This window comes from Columba livia, chromosome 2, assembly GCF_036013475.1.
Source record: "Columba livia isolate bColLiv1 breed racing homer chromosome 2, bColLiv1.pat.W.v2, whole genome shotgun sequence".
Classification (NCBI taxonomy): Eukaryota; Metazoa; Chordata; class Aves; order Columbiformes; family Columbidae; genus Columba; species Columba livia.
In genome coordinates, this window is record NC_088603.1 from 32,712,622 (window position 1) to 32,733,158 (window position 20,537).

Here is a 20,537-nt window from a genome sequence, read left to right on the forward strand (position 1 = left end):
TCGCCCTTATACAGACTGTTTTTCTGCGGGTTTTTTTTGTTTGCTTGGGTTTTGGTTTTTTTTTTGGTTTGTTTTTTTGTCTGAGAATAAGTAATTTGTTTGGTAGAGGTAGACGTGTAGGACACAGAGCCTGTTTATGCACACACTACAAATTCTGCTACATCTCACCGTCCTGAACTCAGCTCCCCAAAGGCAGCTTAGCTTTCCTGGGGAACCTGCAGAGCAATCTCACCACAGCTTTGCTAGAAATTCTCATCGCCCTACCATCTGCACCATTCCTATATTGCCTTTTCTGCTCAGCCTAGTAGGCAGTTTTCCGAGCTCTGTGCTTATTTTCTGGTTTGTTGGGGTTTTTTGTTTGTTTTTTTTGGGGGGGTGGGGGCCAGGTTTTGTTTGTTTGGCTTTGTTGTTTATTGGTTTTTGGGTTTTTTTTGTTTTTTTTTTCCTCTCATGACAATGCATACAGGGTGATAATGGGGCAGCTGGAGAACTTACAGGGGAAAGAAGGGAAATTACAAATGACAACATCAAAGAGCTATAGGCAAAGAAATCAGGAAGGAATGCAAATGCAGCTGAATTAAGTAATGGTGATGCTATGGATGATTAAGGATACTAATACTGATGCAGCTGTTTTGTTTAGAAAATAAATTATTAGAAATGGGAATATTTAGAAAAAAATTACCCCTGGGCTAAAATTCTCAAACTTCATCTATAAGTGAATGCCTCTCTCTGGTCACTGGTCATGCAAATATACTTGTCATTGATATGCATATACAGAAGATGTATGCACATAGATTTATCACCAGTCTTACTATGTCCCCCCTCATGGGGGACATTGTGTTATGGCTATATTAAAACCTGTCAAAAATTTTAGGAATGCTGGCTTTCACAAGTTAGTTTGGGTAAACTTGAGTGAGTGCCTAAGATGAAATGCTGTTCCTCCTCCTACAGGCCTACCAGCCCATGGCAGGCGGACACGCATCCCATAAACCTCCCCGGCTGCCGTTCTTCATCTGCAGATGTCCAGAGGTCTGCAACAGCACAGGTTTATTCCTGAAGACCTCAGGAACTCATTCTTAAGGACCTGTTTTGGTTATTCCCTCCAGGGAATACTATTGCTCAGCCTATTCTGGTAGTGGCTTGGACCTCCAGGCACAGGGCAGATTCTTAGCAGCCAAATAGGCTTTAGTGTTCTCCTGTAGCTTCAGAAAGGAGGAGTGAGTGTGGAAATCTGGACTATTACTTTATTAATTTTCCTCTTTCTCCCTTTTTTTTTTCTTTTAATTTTTTGTTATATATTAGTACTGTGTCTTTGATTCTGTAGATGTAAGGTCATAGTACATAGCTGTAGAGATGCCAGCTGGTGTTACCAGGAAGGAACAGCAGCATTCCCACCCCCTACCTGGTCCTGGGCTCTCGTTCCTCTGCTGAACAGTCACATCCCTTGTCCTGGCACAGATACTAATGCATCTGCTGGGACTGATGTAGTGAACAACTGACTCTGGTTAAAACGTGCCCCTCAGTTCCCTGTGGCACTGCAGACGTGTGCTGCAGTGTGGGAAAAGAGAGAGTCATCCTCACGGTCAGAGGGGCCATGAGAAGGGAAGGGAGGCACAACCGTTTCTCTCAATTTCAACTATGGCATACGGTGGTTCCAAATACACGTCAAACTGCTGCCTGGGAAAGCTTAGGTGTCCGGAGAATACACTCCTTGCTCCTCTTGACATTTAAAGGACAGAGCCTAAAATTTCACACCCAGTTAGCACCTTGTTAAACTCGAGTTAACTGCATAGCACTTTACCATTAAGTAGAATTTATTCTTATACTGCCCCTATGAAGCTGTCAATAATTACCTTTCATTACATTTGAAGGTAGATTTAGACTAGATACAAAGAAAAATTTTTTTACAATGAGGATGGTAAAACACTGGCCCAGGTTGCCCAGAGGGGTGGTAGATGCCCCATCCCGGGAGGCATTCAAGGCCAGGCTGGATGGGGCTCTGAGCAACCTGATCTAGTTGAAGATGTCCCTGCTCATTGCAGGGGGTTGGACTGGATGACCTTTAAAGGTCCCTTCCAACCCAAACTATTCTATGATTCTGTGATCATCCACGGGGCACATTTCATCTGTTAGTATGAAAGTAAAATGCTCTCCAGTGTACATTGTTTCATATGAAGTAGAAAATTATATCTATGTAGGTTTCAGCAGCCTGCACCAAAATTGAACATATTTGAAGCAGTAGCTATCTGCACCCCCAGGCCGTATCAGTTCTGGTGTGGTACCACATGAAGACTCTGCTCCAGGAAAGCCTTCATGGCTCTTGTATGCAACTTCTGCTTCTTTTTTAAATCCTCTCTTTGTGGAGAAAATGTTTTGCCAGACATTCTCCCAACGTAATCTCTCCTATCCTTAATTTTTTAGCATAAGAAGCTCTGGTATGCCCTTATCCTTTCTAGGCAATCTGGAAATAAGTAGAATTCAAGTTATGGGAAGAAAATTTTCATCTGTGTGATGCCGTTTACTGGTTGCTACATAGGGAAGCATTTGATACTAGTACCTATGTAAAACAAAACCCTACAATAACTGATGCTGACGTGCTAGCAAATGCAGGTTGAAAGGACCATATTGTTGTCGTGGTTGTTGCAGTTCATTTCGTACCGAGTGCAGTTTCAAGTTGAAGGCACAGTTTGACTCTCACTGCTGGCACAGGGCTTTGCTGATACCAGCGGCAGGCTTCTTTTGAATCACAACCCTTCAAAACGACCATGCTATCCACAGTAGCACCCCGAGAAGGAGATGCAAGATCTGAAGGGACAGAAGGTTTTTTTTGTTGTTCCTTTGAAACAAGAAGCATTGTTATAGTTAGTAACATTCATGTAGGAAATAGCATGTTGTGTCCAGCTGTCAGGACCTAGTATTTAACTAATTGTCCAAAACCTCAGCAGAGAGAAGAAAACTCAGCATTCTTCTTAGACAACTTCTCCAGACATTTGAACTTCATGATTATGAATGCAATTATAAAGTCTACTCGGAAGATGGTTGTTGCTTTCTGCAAAAGGGAAAGGCTGTATAGATTTATCTTACATTTCTGCACTAAATCTGCTTTGTTGTTATATAACCCTTACGTGCACTCCCCAGAAGGCCTGTAGATACGCAAATAATTCTCATTTGTAATATGGTTTTCTTCTTCCAATATAGATGGATGGATGCTAAGGTGAACATAAATAGTATGTGTTCCATGCAATAAAAAAGTGTAGTTGTGCAAATGAAAATCAGACTCTTTCTACTTATGGAAGTCTTTCCAAGCTCTTAATCATCTTAAATCCAATTAGCCTTTTCCTGTTTCTGACATGTCTCCCTTTGAGATAGGATGACCAAACTGGAATACTCCTGATGACAAAGCCTCCTTAAAGAATATGAAATTTTACTTTTATCCTGGTTTCTGTACTTCCTGTTTTCATTTTTGAATCTTGCTGTAGATTGACCACATGTTGTCACCGAGCAGTCTGCAATGGCAGCCATCTGTTTTTAAGGTTACATTGAGGTTAATGAAGCACGGTAAGGTATATTCCACTCATTCCTCCCAATTACTGTGTACCTACAAAAAATGAGTGAACTCTTCTATTTTGTTTCCCAGTCACAAAGCTTTATGAGGACCTCTGGCATTCCTCAGAGCCTTCCATTAAATATCCTAAAGATATTTGTTTCATCTGTGGTTTTAACCCAATCAGTCTTTCTTCCAGTATTCTTCTTTCCAGACCTCTATTAAAATAGGAATTACTGTTACCTCACTGCACTATCAACCTTTTCTTAAATTCAGCAAGAATATTTATTTCCTTTCTGCTTTTTGTCTTTAAAACTGTTTCTGATCAGTTATAGAGTTCTTGTAAGTTCACATAAAGGCCAGAGCAGGGCACAAACTCCAGTGAGACACCTTGTGAAAGACTTTTTGCAAGTCTAGATAAGTCTGCGGACCAGATCCTTAACCAGTACCAAAAGTCACAGCCCACTGAAATCTGGATCCTTTTTTAGTCACCATTTTGTTGACCCTTTGAAAGAATTTGCTAAGCATTTGTGTCTCAAAATATGCATGCAATTATATTTCAAAGCTCATCATATATTTCAAAGCTGCATCCTACAAAGTCAGTTTGCATCAAACTAAAATGTCTGTGAGATTAAAACAAGTCAAATTTGAAGAAAAATTGGCTCGGTTGTGGCTGTTAACAGAGGATATAGTTACTGAGAGAACAAATGGAGAAAGAGATCTCTCTTATTTTAAAATTACATACATGGATCTTGTTTCGCTAAAATATTTTTTGCTAAACCTTTTGTATGATTAATCTGTGCAGTCACACAAAACATTAGAAATCTTAAATTCAAAATAATTTGTTTTAAATATATCAGGAGATGAAAGCAATTACAGTAATTTATGCATTTCAACCTTGACTAGTGTGTTCACAATTATAGTGGTATAAGCAGATCATATTTAAAATGGACAAAGTATTTTTGCTTCACCACTCATTTGCAATAATCTCTGTAGTTGTGGTCTAGAAAGTTTAAAATGAAAAGAAAATATAAAGATTACAAATCTGATATAAATACTAGAAGATAAAGCATATGAAAAGGGATTAAGGGAGCTATATTTATAGTCTGTAACAGAGAGAGCTCGAGGGACATGGGCACAGGCTATAAATAACTTCAAGGTAACAATATAAATGAAGGAAGAGATTTATTTGTTCTCTAAAGATGGAAAGCATGGAATAATAGCCTGAAGCAAAGAAAAGTTTAGGTTAGATGTTAAAACTTTCTTCTAACACTAAGAGCTGTGGAAAGCAGAGACATAAATAAGTAAGGTAGGAGGCTGAAGCAGTACCTGAAGCACCAAATACAGCTATTTGGCTACTTCTTTTTATGTATAGTTTTCTTAATTGCTATATTTTATATACCCACATTTCATGGTGTGCATTAACTTCCCATGAAGGCTACCTAGATACAACATTCCTCCTGAGATAATTGTGCAGCTTTAACCAGATAAGGGGTAAAAAATCACATTATTAGTGACTTATAATCTCATTTAGTAGCAGGATTGTAAAGTCATATTATTTTGATCAAAGTGGTGGAATCTCCTGCTATTATTAGTTCTGGTGCGATGGAAGAAGTCCTACAATTCTCATCAGTCCCTAGATGAGATGGTGGCTTTTGGACACTGTAACCTTAGGTTGCTGATAAGTGAAATGCTTTGTGCGAATTATACGTGGTGATGTGAGAACACCAGCTGTTTGCTGCGTACTGCTGACTTTACTAGAATGAAATGACTTGCGTAAGTTGGGTGCTGGTCTGCTTCACAGTGAACCCTGATATGGCCATGACAGAAGGAAAAGAAGGGAGAAAGGGCACGAACCCCAGAATGAATTGAAGTGTTGTAACCATCCCATTGTCCCCAGCTGTAGACCTCCAAAACAATACAATCCTATAATAGTCTAGGTCATTGCTTGTACATGTTTTGCTTTATTCCTCCTTTAGTTTAATGTGTCTGGGAGGCTTCCTAAGGCTGGAAATTTATTTTGCAATTTAAAAATCTGTAGACATGGTGCTTTCAGGGTAACCCAACTAAGAGAGGTCATGTCACACCATACCATTGAGAACAATGAAGAAGGTTTGAAAGAGCAGAGTTCTTTCAAGGTGGTGTCAAATATGTTTGAGAGTGTGTGTACAAGAAGGAGAAATCTGTTCAGTGATGGTGAAAAACTGCACAGGCCCATTTGGCCCTCTACAAAAAACATACCGCTTACTCGGTCATTCAGCTGATCTATGACTTTTACAATATTCATGAGCTTTTTGTATGTCATGCAAGCAATATGACAAAATATTGCAATATGAAGTACAAATGTTGCGATATTAAACTAATATGGCAACTGTTTTTGTCTTTGCTTGTCTAACATTTAATCCATTAGGCAATAATAGTTTTGAGGAACTTAAAGCTTTAGTTGTTACATGCAATATCCATTGTAAATATTGTTTGAGTTAACATTGATCAAATAATGTAGAAGAGTTCGGCTTGCGTAGCTTCAAAAAGTATGTGTTTTTGTAAAAGAAGAGGAATATAATTTCTGCTCATTTCAGCCCAAGATTTCATGCTCAGTAGCCTTATATGCTTGAGCTGTTAGCACCATTAGACATCTCTGCTGTTGTTAAATCAGGCAGGGTCTACGCTTGAATTAGATGTTTTTGGGCACACCTGAACCTGAGATTTTTAAGCAGTAGTGGATTGGATCCACTGTATAATAGCTTAGAACACGGGCCTTTAATCTCTCAGGCATTTAGTTAATACTTAGCTCTATTCCCTATCTTTCCTGTATACCTCTTAACTGTTCATTTTTTCAGCTTTCAAAAATCTCTGTGTATTAAGAGAGTTGATAATATTATTTAATATGGATAACAGAGAAAAAATTAAAATCTCATATGGCACAGGGCAGCAGTGGTAGGAATTAAAATTTATGCTCACCACTTCTTTTTGTCATTCCTTCTCAAAACCATGTTTCCTCTTTGGCCAGATCGCAACACTGGAAGAATAACCTTTTCTCACATAGCGGTCACCCTTTGAAGTATCAAGTGCCCCTCATGCAAGGTGACTCCAGTGGCATGGTGCTGTTAGGTAGATTGGATACCTCTGGTCTTCCTGGATTTGACATAAGTTTTTAGGAGAGTGCTTGTTGTAGCCTTGGAAATACATGGTAATTGCATGTTGTCTCTCCTGGCGGAGCAGGCACTGGCTGCCTCCTCGATTAATTTGCCTCATTTCACCCCGTGGTCTTCAGATCTTACATGATGGTGTCCAAATATTGACAGCTTTCTGGGTACTGGTAATTTCACACACATGAAACAAGTGCGCTTTGGGAAGGCTTTGGCCTTTTAGAGATGAGATTGATAGGAAATAAAAGATCTGGTTTAATTTATGAAAACTAGTATAGAGCTGTATGTTTTCAGCCTGTATAAAGCATAGTATTTCTTAATTTTTCTTTCTACACAGAGCTTGCTGTGATCTTTTCCCCTGTCATCTGTGAGTCACTTTAGCTCTAAGCTGAGAAGGTTATATCTCATGTGCCATAAAAAGTATTTCTCATGGGTTTCTTTTCAGAATGACCCACACAATATACAGCAGAGCTCGCTGGTGCCTTTTCTTGGAGTCTGCTGAATTGCACTGCTTTACACTGGTGGAAAAACTCAAGGGTCTTGGGTCGTCATAGTAGCTACACAGTGATCCTTGTACACACAAATGTACTCACCCCATCATGAAGGAAGGTGAAAGTGTTAATAATGTGGCTGGATTGGGATTCTTTAGCCTGAAGGATGTGCAAAATTTGTTTATGTTAGTTATAAGGCCCCTATACATTAAAAAAAAAAATAAAGAACCTTGGGATGTGCTGAAAATCAGCATTTACTAAATTCAATTAAGAAAAATAACTGTTAATTTCCCAAAATCACCAAGATGGTGCTTGCATGTTTAGTACAAATTTTTAGATAAAAAATAAATTCCCATCAGATTTCCAATGAGTGCAAATGTCACTAAGATGAAAAGTCTTGTCATTTGGCAGGCATGGTGGCACATTTCAGGATGTAATGTTTGTTTTATTTTGAATTAGCTGTCCATAAATACTTTAATATATTTTTTTGCCAAGAGGCATCTGTCTTGTACTGTAAAGTCCTTATCACTTTATTTATTTCACCTTCTTGACTGACAGTATCCTTGTTTGATCTTGACCTCTTCTAAAGTTAAATAGTGAGTCAACTTTTTTCTTAATTTTTACTTTTTTTGGCATTTTCCCCTTGTTCTTTCTCAATTCATGCAAAGCTATGGATTTAATCATAACACCTGTGGAACACTTGGACTCCATGTCCCTTGCTGTGGTGAAATCTGTCCTTGTGAGGGGCGAAATTCACTAAATAAGAAAATCCAAATACTTTAGAAAATAACTTATAATTGAAAAAAAATGCATTTTGTCTATGAAGATTTTAGAATTGATTCAAATTACTTGGATAATTTATCATAAAGTAGGAACAGCTCTCATTTATACTGGCAACAGTCACTTTCCTGCAGGGTTCCTTAATGTGTATTTGCTTACATGATAAAATGTATAGAAAAACTGTCTTTCTGGTAGGTGGGTGCCAGTTCCTGTCCACTTCATGTTGTGACTTTGTGTCCTGAAAGTGCAAAATGTTGATCAGTTGTTCACAATTATATGCAACTTGTCCAAAATCTAAAAACGTGTTGCTGTTCCAAAATTATTTATCTCAATTTATGTCTGATGCCAGCTGGTAAAGTCTGGGATTAAATTGCCATTTTCTTTCAATTGGTTGCTATAATATATGGAAAAATATTCAGAAAAATTTACCCTCTGATTTGAAATTTCATTTGCTTGTACTTAGGCCAAAAGCAAATGTTGTGCATGTGTGAAGGCTTACATACTTTCATGAACTTGAAAAGGGAAGCATAAATTAAGGATTATTCTTACTAATTACTGAAAGAACAAAATCATGTGCTGATGTTCCGTCTTTCAGGAACTATTTTATTTTTAGAATGGAGGCCCCAGGACTGCCATGCACAGCTGAGCCCGAAGCCCCTGCAAAACTACTTATTCTTACACATTTATTCTGGCACCTGTGCCTACATTGTCGCTGTTGTTGCTTGAGAAGTGAGAAAATTATATAGGCGGTTCGGCTATGCTGAGCTCCCTACTGCTGTAAGCGGCTTTGCTGTGAGGAGGCAGGGGCGAAAATGGAAGCTGTTGTCCCTGTTTTATTACTGCACTGTGATTGCACCATTGGTGAGAGCCCCAGGATATGTACAAAGGTCATTGTGGGGAAAGTGCCATAGTTTATTCAGTTTTCCAAGTCTGGAAATAAATTATTGATAAGTACAGATAGAAATAATGTGTTATGCCTATTTAGTACTCTGTGGACTTTCTCCAACAAGCTGTTGAATATTCTGGTTCTGATCCAAGAAGAACAGTACTCTGTGTTTAAAGCTCTGATGTTTAGAGACACATAAATTCTTCATCAATCCGAAATGGTATGTATTATACCTGGACCTTACTCCATAAATCCACTATACAGAAAACCTTTTGTTGACAGATTCTGAGAACTTCAGGTCAAGAAAATTCCTTATATTTAAAGAGTTAGGTGAAATTAAAATACTGTGTAATTGTTTTTTTAATAATTACTTTCTAAGAATTATTACAATTGCTAAGGTAAAATGATGGAGTCCCACACTTTCTGCTGTCGTAATAAATGTCACCAGATTTTTGACTTAGCAGATTGAAAAGTTTTGTGTGGTCCTAAGTATTCAAGACTTCAAATTAATAAGAATTTTGTCTAGTGACATGGCTGACTTGGTTGGGTGTTCGTTGTCATAACTTGATTGCAGTCTTTGAATGTGCTTTTTAAAAATTATGTTCCTTATGTACCAAATATTTTGGGGAAGTACCTTTGGTAGAAAGGGAAAAGAATTTCTGGTTTCATGTTTACAAAGAACTTGGTGAAATTATGTGAGCATTCAGGAGATAACAGAACTCAGAAGTTTATATGAGACCTTACACTGAATAGGCTAGTTGTCAGTTACCTGGAATTGTATTACCCAAGCTTTTCAACAGGCAAGGGAAAATGCATTTTAGGATAGCAAGGTGGAATGAGTATTAAGTCCCATAAATTATATGCTGGCCTTTATTTTTAACAATCTGTTAACAGGAAAGAACTAGTAAGTCTTTTATTGCCAATAACTGTTTCATTCTTACCATGCACCTTATCAGTGTATTGTTTTTTTATTTTTTTGTTAAAACCACATTTTTGTACCAGAGTAGAACAAAATTGTCATTGTTAAAAATGATGCAGCTTACTTGTGAATAAGTTTATCTTTGAGATTTTCAGACTATTGTGATGTGCTACTAATATTTATGGTTTAGAAGGAAATGACACTCAATATTTGTGAGACTTGTGAAGGTGCCATTCAGCCGTCTGCTAAAATGTGGCTTCTTTTTTCTCCCCCCCATTATTTTTGGCCAATACATTTCAACCATTTTTAAAACAGGAGCTAGACAAAAATAAACGATTTTGTCCTTGAAAAGTTCCATCTGTCTGCCTTATTCTAGAGCACGAAACTCTGGTGCTTTCTGTGCTTTAGATCAGGAACTTGACATGTGATATTTGTGGCTGAAAGATGACTTTTCACTTTCTCTGTGCAAATCTATTTTTGTTGGCCAAATTTAAATTGCAGATCAACTTTTACTATTGTGTTGCTAAGAAAATGTCAAGGTATTCTGTCTTCAATCAGCACGTTGTATTTTTGTCAGTCTTGTTTTTCAAGGCAGGGCAGCTGGTGCAATTCCAGGTGCCTGAATTGAAAGCAGGAGCCTGGTGTATCCTCAGCGGTCTTGCAGACCCCTCCACCTCCAGCACCAAGCCTGCGAAGACATAGACTTTGATCAAAGGCCAGTTGGCAACTGGAAGCGTGAGAGAAGGGGGTAAAAGAAAACTGGGAGAACCGACTGGTTGGCCAAGGAAACTGGGTCTGGTTGAGGACTACTGAGAAGCCAGGGCGTGGTAGGAAGGATGGGACTGGGTGAATGATAGGAGCCGGGAACAGCTGGGATGGAAGCAACAAAGAGTGAATGGAGAACCTGGAAAGGTACGAAAGTACAGGAAGCCAGTACAAATAGGAACTGTGTAATCACATCCCATTTTCTTCCTATAGGACTTTTGCCTTACCTATGTCTAGAGTGGATGAAAGATGAAAATGCTTCTGTAACTTAATTTTTCCATGCCTGACTGCGGGTATTATTAACTTCACCCTATTGGTGCCCTACTCAGTATGCAAAATGTATTAATTTCTATATGACCTCACCTTTTGCATCTTTCCTAAATATTAATATAGTCACCCAACACCTTTTGTGAAACACGGGAGGTGGTTGTAGCTGGGTTATGGATGGGAAGTAGAGCACAGAGCGTTTAAAATACCAACGTACCAAATATCTATGAATTCATGGTGCCCTCATTAAACAGATAAGGGCTCGAGATTTCAGTATGCTTAATTTATATAGTACTGTTATTTAAGGCAGAGTTTGGGAGCTTCATGTTGCAGTTTGAGTAGGGTTCTATTAAAATAGTTAATATAAAAATGTTTAATTCATCTTATTCATCTTTAAAAATCCAAACATTTTTGTGAGACAGAAGATGATTTATCATTATCCGGAGTGAAGTGAGCTTCACTACAGGCAAGGAATAATTAACTGAGCCTTCTGCCGTGCTTTGTGAAAATGTTATATGTGATTTATCAGAGTCATAACATTTTCTTCCAACATATCATTCGTTTGAACTTTGCTAAAGCCTGTTTAGCTAAAGAATTGCTGAGAGTGAATGATTTGATACAAAATAAGTGCATAATATAATATTTCTAAGAAATGCTATCCGTTCTTGTGAACTATCTTTAGTGGTTCTTTGTTTCCAGTGGCTTTTCTATAACATGCAAGCTGTTATTTTGCTGACTCACCATAACAATTTGAGAAAAATTCTGGAAACAAAAGTATCCCACTGTATTCATTTGCATGTTTTCCATTGTTTTAGGTTAACTTTGAATGTGTTATCAAAATGTCTATGGATGTTTTAGCTTTGAATTCATAATTAGCTGGCAAAAGCAAAAAAAAACACACCTAAAAAAATTCTTCAAGCTTATGAAGATTGCAAAATTGGGATCTTGGGGTATGTGAGAATTAAGCTACTTGCCTGAGTGCTTATAAGTCATACACTTGTTCTAGGGAACACCTAGAGCTTGCGTAAAGGAGAGAAAGCATTTAGTATGATACGCAGCTTGGGGAACAGTTTGCGCTTTGATTACAATGACCACAGGCTTATTCTAAACCTGCTACCTCAGGATAACAAAAGCTGCCCTTTCTGTTTTTTTTGTGGTGACCACTGTATCTCTGAATCTTTCTACAAAAACCTGGAAATTACACAATTCCAGTTTCTCGGTGGCACTTCTTGGTGGCTTCCAAAGTTAAGATAAGAAGGAAAAGCAGCAACTTAGCATAATATCTTGCTGGTTGACTCCAATAACCACCTGAACAGAGATGTACTGAACAGGGCAGTGCTGAAGGGGGATGGATAAGGAAGGGAGGAAAGGAGGGGGAGGAAGCTGTAATGTTTCTCCTGGGAGTCTTTCGTGAAAACTTCCAAACAGGCATGAGGAAATGATTTACTGTCAGCCTCTCTCCAATTAATCAGCCTGGTTTTCAATGTAAGCCTGGCTGTGTTCATAACCATATGTGGTTCATGTCACTCATAGTCAGGAGAACTGGGGAGCAGTGTTTCACTGTATGCGCAGTTCTGACCAGCAGGAGAATTTTTTTCTTTCTTTAGTAAATTAATTGGCAGTTGTCTGCATTATAAAGATATATAATAGATGCTGTTTGTACCTCTTAGAACCCCTAATTAATGTGAGTTGAACCCTGTTGAGATCTTCCTGTGATGCTCTGCAGTGATTTTGCATCAAGGCAGAGCTGAGGAGTGGGGAGCGCTGCTGAGCTCCCCCAGGACGTGCCGAGCTGACACCTCACCCTGCATCTCTCTCCAAGTGGTCTGGTGAGATCAGGCTTTCTCACAGCCAGTACACCAGGTACATTTAGTCTTGGATATATAAATGTTAATGTGTTAAGGAGGTGTAAGGATAGAGAGGTGCATTCTGATTTTGCTTAGCTATTTCTTTTTAAATACTTCTGCTTGTCTCCTTAGTTTCATTCTAGGAAGCAGAACCAATTTCTCATTGCCTTCAGCACTTATCTTCTCATGCAGAACATCAAAGCTTTGGCCTTATACATGGTTTACCTGGAGTCAGGAATATACCCGTTTGAATGGGATTGAGTCTGTGGAAACTCAGTGAAGTGCTTCTTATTGATGATACTTGGGTCAGGGATGACAAATCCATTTGATTTAATAGCCACAGTTTGTCTGTTGCGGTTGCTGTTCAGAGCTGCTTTGCTTTCTGAATTAAGATGAGCCATGCACTGAAATTACCAGATTAAAATAACTCCTCTAAATTCTGTGCTCAGCTACTAAAAACATTAACCAAATGTAGTGAAAATAAATCCTCTGATTAACCAAGTATATAATTTACTGGTATGTGAAAGAGCCTTGGCCCACTCTTTGTGCTTGTTTATCGTTAAAATGTTTGCAATGACACAGAGATTTCTGTAATGAGAGTGACATAAGAATGACTGTTCCAGATAATAAGCCTGGAATCGATATCTAATCGAGGTATCATCTAATTTACACACAGAAATAAGAAATTTTTCAGTCCATATACTAAAGTGTCTTCCTGACACTTGGACTGTCTTTTAAAGGATATATCATAGCTTTACATACATCAGCTTCATTTATGGAGCATGCTACTCTTTTAAAATAAAACTATCACACTGTTGTAGATCTTTTTTGTAAGACGGAGCTGGAATCATTCATGACTTGGGGAATGTATTCATGCCTTTATACCCCATCTCATTAGATATAATATTTTTCATTTTCTTAAGTCCCTGATCTCATAGTTTCAAAGGAAGTATTTAAAATGTCTGCACCAATTTTAAATTCATGATGTGAACTACCGTCATCATTCCTTATCATATCAACAGCTTCTGAGTTGCAAAGGAAGGGCAAGTGATGCAGAGAGAAAGAAGCTCTGTTTTGTTCTTTCTCTCCCTTTCGCATTCAGTTCCTTTCTGTGTACTTATTGGTACGCAGTGCAGAATGGAAGGGGAACATGAAACACATCAAAAGAGAAAAGATAAAACAAAAGTTAACAGATAGGTTTCATTTGTAGAGAAAAATGAGAAAGGGGGAGTGGCGAGAAAGGAACAGTGCAGAAAGTCATGTGATGTAGGTGGAGGTAACTGATTAATACTGTGAGCAACATCAAGCTCTTTTGAGGAGGATGAGAAGACATTAAAGAACAGCAGCAATGATATTCTATTGAGCTACAAACAGCAAGCTGGCAAAAAAGAGTTAATTAGGTTATATCCTGGCAATAGAAAATCAAATGTGAAATGACATTTTAGCTGTGAGGCCCACTTAAGGCTGTTGAAAAGTAGTAGAGTACTAACCATGTTCTATTTTTTCCACAGCCTCAAGAAAACCTCATAGCTGCAGTGTCGCTGCTAATTTGCTTTTACATTGCATCACACGTTAATCTTCTAAAGTTCATTGTATGTCTTTTCCAAGCTTTTGTTAGACTTTTTTTACGTTTTAAAGGCAAATAGTTGTGAAGGGTATTTGCACCTTCTTTATGATATTAGTATAACAGCTTGCATCACAATTAAGTGTCTTAGCAGAATTAGAACTAGATAGTCTGCCATTGTAGAATTTTACAACTTACTGGAATTTTACTGAAACAAATGCCAATACCAAAGCTGAAGAGCTAAATGGAAACACATGCTCTGAGCTTGCTGTCAGGTAGTTTGAGGGCATATCTCTGCTGTTATCTCTTCTCTCTCATTTGGGTACAGGATTACTTTCCTTATTCATTTAGAAATGAATGAAGGAGAGAAGGAAGTGGCCATACTGAGCCTGTATTGTTTCTACAAGGGTAGCTTATAAACAGATTATCAAAACAAACATTTGTGCCACTCTTCATTTCACGAATAGAGAGCTATCTGATAGTAGTCAGCATGGTGCATCTGGTAGAGAACTTGAATTTAATACTGGTGTTAGGCTTTATGTAAGAAGATAGCCTATAAAACTGGAGCCCTGCTTTGCTGTGTCGACATGTCTGGAGCTCAGAATAAAATTGAGTTTCCTGCTTTAGCTGTAGCTTGGTCTTAAAATAACCTAAAGAAATTACGGTTCTGATTATAGAGAAAGTGAAGGACTTAGAACATTCTCCTAATAAAGCCACGGGATGACACAAGGCTTAGTCATCTGTAGTCTGTCTGTAATAGACATTTCTGAGAGGGAAACAAGCCTTTGAAATTGGATAATTTGATTTGCAATCAGGCCTAATTATTTTAAGTACATAGAAAACCTTTGTTTTTGGCAAAAATAATCATCTGGAATCCAATTAGAGAAGAGCAAGCCATTTTAAATATAATGGATGCCACACAGCATCCAGAGGAAAACTTTTGTCTTGGGAGAGAGGGCTGTGTTTGAAATTGACTCCACCTCTTATTTTTCTTTTTGCCATTTCTGAAATAAGCAATCGTGCTCCAAGGACACATCAGCCTAAAGGATAAATAAAATGCCTGTGACTGAAAGTACATTCAAAAGCAGTACATGATAGACAGTAATTTAAAAGTCCTAGGGAAGTCTTTCTATCATCTTCTGAGTATTATGTAACTTTACAGCAACAGAAAATACTTCAAGAAAATAAATAACACTAGAAGAAAACATGGCCATCCTCATAAAAAATGCAGATTTGAGAGCATCACTACTGAAGGGAAAAACAATGTATATTTTGGAATTAAGATAGTTTAGCTTGATGTTATTAAAGGTCCTTTAGATCTTCTCTAGGCTTTCTTTTTGCATGCTATAATTTTTGTAAATCTTTACAAATTACTAGTAATATTTAAAGGCTTTGTTGTTTGTATATTGAGTTTATAGATTAATATATGTAACACAGAGAAGCAAGCCAGTGAACTGGTCAACTGATGCTATTCTTCTTATAGATTCACCATGAGAGAAGGGCAGTGCTACTTCTTGCCTATGTATGAATCAATATCCAGTGTGAACCTAAAGGTTTGTTGCCTATATAGTTTTGCTGGAGAGGGGCCAAAGGCATGCTGTATTATTTATACAATGAATAAGCTTTCCTCATGTGCTCCACTAAATGTGGATAATTATCACTCATTTTAGGTTTTTCTGTATAAATGACACAGATGTCCATACAACATATTTATAATTTCACCCCATCTGTGCTAATTTTTCTGTAAATGTCCTTTTAGTGCAGTAATCATCCTGTTATATCAACAGTATGCACAGTGTTGAACAACATGCAAGGATGTGACTAATATTCAGCCCTCATTAAAACAAAACATTCCCACCCCCGTGTTGTGGCACAGTTGGAAATTTTCTGGAGTGTCTTGGTTGGCTTTGCTTTGGTGGGTTCCTGGGGCCACCTTCCCTCAGCCTGAGACATCCAAGGCCAACACTGTGAGGACAAAGGGCAATAGACAACAAATCTCCCCAGCTTACATTCAAGGCGTTGTGCAACTACATGTATCTGGTTCTGCAGAAAGCAGAGAATAACTCACTGAACTGTGTATGTATTTCTTCTGAAATTAGGGACCCTGATGAGAGCCCTTAATTAGAAACCCTTCCTCTGCACCTCACTGGGTAGAGTGAGGTAACTGACTAGACATATTTTTCTGAAGTCCTTGAACTAGGACCCGATTTTGTATGGTACCTAGAAAAAAAGAGCGCAGCGTATGGGGACTGCTCTGCTGTCATCTTCTTGTGATGTGCTGTAGGTGGTTGGTTTTCCCCTCTTCTCTCAAAAAAGTTCCACCGCTTGCTACTGCAGGTGCAAGCTTGCTTTGCAAAAGACCCCTTGGTGTTCAAGATAAAATATTTTTGAGGTCTGTTTCAATAAAAAAACTCAAATACATCAGCCTTTCTCAGACTCCCCCATACAGATGTAGTATATATATAATTCTTAGGAAATGTTATGTGGGAAGTAATTAATCGCCATTCAGACAAAGTGTATTTCTAAATGAAACAACTTGATCATTTATAATTTGTCCCATAGTATCCCCCAATTACGGAAAGCCACCACTGCACTTTACAGTTTAATGACCTGGAAAAAAAAAACATTTACAGAAACACAACCATATTAAATGATAGGAGCAAAAGAAAATAATCCAAACTCATAAAACAGCTAGGTATTTCCAGTCTCAACCTCAAAACCTTTACTGTTAAATTAGCAAAAGCAATTGAGAAAATGAGGTCAAGACCTCTAAACTCAGTCTTATTTAAGAGCAAAACATTACAGCAATAGAAATTCTAAATAGGGTAGAGTTTAAAATGGAAACAGTGTTACCAAAATCACAGGCTTCTGAATGCCTTCCTACTTAAAGACGTATTGAAGTATTTACAAGTAGTATTGAAGTACACTTTTCAAGAAAAGTAGTATCAAGCCTCACAAGGTAAATTTATTTTACTTCTGCAACTTTTTAGGTTTTTTGATCAATTACGTATACTAGCAGGTTCACTAGCACTAACTCCTGTTTGCTCGAGAAGGAATAAAGCATATATGATAGCATAGTTCAATCTGGTAAATAATGATGTCACATAAATGAAACAGTAGCAAAGAAACTGTGACGAGTTTTCAGTTTCAGAACTAGGCTTGTGCATGTAAATTTTCACTATAATCTGAGTACCCACAGAAGAACTGTACCTGTACCACCCTTTAACAGTCCCAATGGAAATGGAGGGTTATAGGAATGACTCCTGTAGATGTATTGGCCAGTGAGCAGCTGATCTTATTGAGGCAAAATAGCATTTAAACTCTGTAGTTTCTCTGTTATTCAGGATCCACATTTCAAAATTGTTTAGGCATGAAGGAACTTGTGCACCTGGATGGCCAATAGCTGACAATGGGCATCTAAGGTCTTTCTTAAGTGACTAAATGTTTTTAAAACCTTCCCCAAATTCTACTGTATTCTGTCTCTGTTGATGTGAGTGAGTCAAAAGTCTCACTTTGGCAAATCAAACTTTTTCTACTAGTTGTTTGTTGTTTTTTTAACCTGACAGGGTTCTTGTATACTGGTTTTTGTACACCAGTAGGATATGCAGCTTCTGCTTGATTTGAGCACTAGAAGCATATTGCTGGAAGGGTAAAACTGTCTCTTCCTACTGTATCAAAAAAATTCTTTCTGTCAAAAAGTTGTGGTCTGTTATGGGGTCAGGGGAAATTAAAGTAGCCTTTCATTTTGTCTTGTAGAAACTTCCTCTGAAGTTTCAGACTACCAGACTAGCAGGCTAAATTCAGGAGCAGGGATGCCTTCAATTAACTGTATCTGTCCTATTTGTAGTACAAAGGATAGGAACAGCCTACATAGCTTAAAAGAAAGGACACTAAATAGAACTTCAAGAGCTACCCTGCATGTCGTACTCTCAAAGGAAAGCAATGAGATCTCTGCTAGTCAGCAGTTTAAGATCATAGCTGATGCAAAGACTTAGATTGAATTTATACAGATGTTCTGTCTAGTCAATAAGACATCCTAGGAGAATTTTGGTAGACGAGGTTGCTTATAGTGTAAAGCACTCTGCTGAAAACAGTGAAAAAGTGATCAACGCAAATGAGTTTTAGGCAAAATTAGCAAGTTCATTATAGAGGAATGCATGGTTAGCTCAGAGGATTGCTAATAATCTTGAGATCTTCATCTCTAGAGCACCAGTTTGAAATTCATGTGGATTTTGATGCCAACCAGAATACATTGTCCTTGTTATTGATCTCTGTGAAATGACTTCCCAATGTCCTTGGAAGAAAATCCAGAACCTGCAGTTGGCACATAAAAATTTGGGATAGAAGAATATGGCATAAAAATAATTGATGCAAGAGATTTGAATGAGCATGGTGATTAACTTACTATTTACCTTCTGCAGTCTGACTCAGCTGGACCTGTTTAGAGGCAAGCCAGCGGTGGTCATGGGAAATACCATGTTCCTTGCTTCTCTCTACTACCATAGGTCTTGAAGCTGTAATGTGACAGTCGAGTGAAGTAACTCCTGAGGTCTCAATAAAAGCCAAAGGAAAATGAATGAAAGGAGTAGCTGATATATTTTGACATTGTTAGAATATCTAGAATCATCAAGAAGTCTGAAACTTCACTACATTTCTGTGTACGCTGGATTTGATCATCTCAGGATGCACAGTCTTACAAGGCCAAATTCCTGAAGAATTAAATGGCTGGGATATACCTCAATGAGACTGAGAGGATGGCATCATCATCCCAGCCATATTATTTACACAGTCTCCATTTTAGTAATCAATCTGCATATCCCATCTACATGCAGTTATTTACTTTCCATGTGCAGTAGAGGTGAGCAGGCTTAATGAAGCATAGGTGATATGCATAGAGAACCTGTGGCTGGATTTGACTTTCAGTGACTTTTCAAAATCCCCTTGAGAGCATCTCCAAATTTTAGATTCAGGGGGACCCTGTCCCTTTTCAAATCAAGAATGATGTTAAAACAAGGTTCCTCGACTAAAGTGGTGTTAATACTTAGCATACTAAGTATGATGGTGTTGGACTGTGATCTAGCTTTAATAAGAACGTGGCAGAAGTATTTTTTCCTTATTTAGTCGTGTTTGCTAGTGGTAAATGTATATATGGAAGACAAGGAAAGATTTATTTCTCTCGGTCACTACACCCCAAGGGTTCCAAATTAAAAGGAGAAGTCTGGATTCAGAAAGCTGGGGGCAGGCTGGCAGACAGTCAGACCGAAAAAGAGGAGTGTAACACCCGAGATTTGAATTTATTTCATATTGTTAGGAAATCATGCACCAGCGCTAATGGTTTCACAATACATTTAACAGTGCCAGAAAGTGGAGGGATTGTGGATTCCAGTTTGTTTATCTAGCAAAATGTTAAAGGTGGCACAGATTGGCAAAGTTTCCATTTCAGTCAGCGGAGCTACCCTGTCATCTGGCTCTAGGCAACTAGATATTCACTGATGTCATTAGTTCAGACACATGATAAATATGCAGGAAATTTTCTGTGTGTTCAGTAACTGAGTAAGGTAGGGTTTCACTCCAGGGAAGAATGAGCCAAGATCAAATTAACTCTCTATCAGAAAAGGTAAAATACTTAAAATTGCTATTAATACAGATTAATATGACTAAATTTAAAATAATTTTGCCTAGGATAAGTTTTAGGATAAATTCCAAGCATAGTATCATGAGGGAAAATTAACACTGTTTCCTGGGTAGGGAAACTCCCCCCCATATATTTTGTCTATAAGATACTAATTCCAACTAAAAGAATAGTGTTCGGTGGATTTTACTGGATTGAAGAGTAAAGGACTCCCCAAATTCTGCATTTCACTAGATCACTGTTTTTCAAAAGTGCAGGGCTTTCAGTAGGAGGAGGAAGGGATTAGCCATATCTGCGGAAAATGCAACCACTTACTGTCGACATTTTGTGATGAAAAGCACTCGTGCTGCGAACTTTCAAGTTTCATCTGATAAAGGCTACTTCCAAAGATACATGCCAGCTAAATTCTCACTAGAGAAAATGAGAACTCTGGCATCATAAGTTGCCAAATGCTTCATTCTTAGAAACAAGTTTGTGAGTGAGAAGATTTCATAATTTAATGCCATGTATCAACTCTTACATCTACAGGGATCCTATGAATGTTTCTTAAGAGCAGCATTGCTTCAACTGTGTTACCAATAGGGTCCATCTCCTTTGTATTTTTTGTAGTGTTAATGTTTGCTTTAGGAAAAAAACCCTTGGTTTATCAGCTGAAGATCTTTGAAAGATTTAATTACATTCTAAATTAGTTCC

The 20,537-nt window shown here is 38.0% G+C and overlaps 1 protein-coding gene across 27 annotated transcripts in view; it reads left to right on the plus strand.

Annotated features, from left to right (window-relative positions):
* Window positions 1–20,537, plus strand: part of HDAC9 (histone deacetylase 9) — a 472,156-nt gene that overhangs the window by 195,878 nt on the left and 255,741 nt on the right. The gene's annotated exons all lie outside the window — the stretch shown is intronic.